We start from the raw sequence: 2,092 nt of genomic DNA on the forward strand, positions 1-2,092 counted from the left end.
AAGCGCGGTGGACATCTGCAGTGTGCTGGTCCGATTGAGGACTGTGTGCGCTGAGGATGCGCCGCCGCCCGGCGCTCGGCGCCGCGACGCCGTCTGCTGCTCGGTCGCCTCTGCGGTTCTCGCAGGTGGTTTGTATCGCAGCTGTGCGGACGTGTTGGCGCGTTCGCTTCGGCACCCAAGTGGGGCTTTTGTCCTTCTGTGGCGCTGGCGTTGGAGCTGCCGGCCACCGTAGGTGGCGCGTGTTGTCTCCCGCCGGCAATGCCACGACAGCACGCTCCCGGGCCTCTGTCGGCAGCGGCAAGCTCAGTTGGGAGCACGGGTGGTCGCACCTAAAGCGTCTACTCGCCAAACTCCGGGCGATTGCGCCTCTCTCGAACCCGACCAAGTACTTAGGACGGCGCTGCGCGCCGCCGGGACCTGAGAGGGTTTCGAGGTGTATTGTGCAGGGGAGCTCAGCCTCCTCCTGTTTGCAGAATAATTGAGCGGACGCTTGCGTGTTCGCGCGGGCCCCCGGGACACACTCCCGGGCGGCCGGCTGCTCAGCTCTAGTTGACGCAGCTCCCTGGTTGATCCTGCCAGTAGTCATATGCTTGTCTCAAAGATTAAGCCATGCATGTCTCAGTACAAGCCGCATTAAGGTGAAACCGCGAATGGCTCATTAAATCAGTTATGGTTCCTTAGATCGTACCCACGTTACTTGGATAACTGTGGTAATTCTAGAGCTAATACATGCAAACAGAGTCCCGACCAGAGATGGAAGGGACGCTTTTATTAGATCAAAACCAATCGGTCGGCTCGTCCGGTCCGTTTGCCTTGGTGACTCTGAATAACTTTGGGCTGATCGCACGGTCCTCGTACCGGCGACGCATCTTTCAAATGTCTGCCTTATCAACTGTCGATGGTAGGTTCTGCGCCTACCATGGTTGTAACGGGTAACGGGGAATCAGGGTTCGATTCCGGAGAGGGAGCCTGAGAAACGGCTACCACATCCAAGGAAGGCAGCAGGCGCGCAAATTACCCACTCCCGGCACGGGGAGGTAGTGACGAAAAATAACGATACGGGACTCATCCGAGGCCCCGTAATCGGAATGAGTACACTTTAAATCCTTTAACGAGTATCTATTGGAGGGCAAGTCTGGTGCCAGCAGCCGCGGTAATTCCAGCTCCAATAGCGTATATTAAAGTTGTTGCGGTTAAAAAGCTCGTAGTTGGATTTGTGTCCCACGCTGTTGGTTCACCGCCCGTCGGTGTTTAACTGGCATGTATCGTGGGACGTCCTGCCGGTGGGGCGAGCTGAAGGCGTGCGACGCGCCTCGTGCGTGCTCGTGCGTCCCGAGGCGGACCCCGTTGCAATCCTACCAGGGTGCTCTTGAGTGAGTGTCTCGGTGGGCCGGCACGTTTACTTTGAACAAATTAGAGTGCTTAAAGCAGGCAAGCCCGCCTGAATACTGTGTGCATGGAATAATGGAATAGGACCTCGGTTCTATTTTGTTGGTTTTCGGAACCCGAGGTAATGATTAATAGGGACAGGCGGGGGCATTCGTATTGCGACGTTAGAGGTGAAATTCTTGGATCGTCGCAAGACGAACAGAAGCGAAAGCATTTGCCAAGTATGTTTTCATTAATCAAGAACGAAAGTTAGAGGTTCGAAGGCGATCAGATACCGCCCTAGTTCTAACCATAAACGATGCCAGCCAGCGATCCGCCGCAGTTCCTCCGATGACTCGGCGGGCAGCCTCCGGGAAACCAAAGCTTTTGGGTTCCGGGGGAAGTATGGTTGCAAAGCTGAAACTTAAAGGAATTGACGGAAGGGCACCACCAGGAGTGGAGCCTGCGGCTTAATTTGACTCAACACGGGAAACCTCACCAGGCCCGGACACCGGAAGGATTGACAGATTGATAGCTCTTTCTTGATTCGGTGGGTGGTGGTGCATGGCCGTTCTTAGTTGGTGGAGCGATTTGTCTGGTTAATTCCGATAACGAACGAGACTCTAGCCTGCTAACTAGTCGCGTGACATCCTTCGTGCTGTCAGCGATTACTTTTCTTCTTAGAGGGACAGGCGGCTTCTAGCCGCACGAGATTGAGCAATAA

General features: G+C 55.3%; 1 non-coding gene across 1 annotated transcript in view; it reads left to right on the forward strand.

Annotated features, from left to right (window-relative positions):
- Positions 1–559: 559 nt before the first annotated feature.
- Positions 560–2,092, forward strand: part of LOC124571261 — a 1,910-nt gene continuing 377 nt past the window's right edge. The window contains exon 1 of the ribosomal RNA XR_006971742.1: positions 560–2,092. This exon is cut by the window's right edge and continues 377 nt beyond it. This is a non-coding gene — a ribosomal RNA (small subunit ribosomal RNA).

This window comes from Schistocerca americana, unplaced genomic scaffold (assembly GCF_021461395.2).
Source record: "Schistocerca americana isolate TAMUIC-IGC-003095 unplaced genomic scaffold, iqSchAmer2.1 HiC_scaffold_1651, whole genome shotgun sequence".
Lineage (NCBI taxonomy): Eukaryota > Metazoa > Arthropoda > Insecta > Orthoptera > Acrididae > Schistocerca > Schistocerca americana.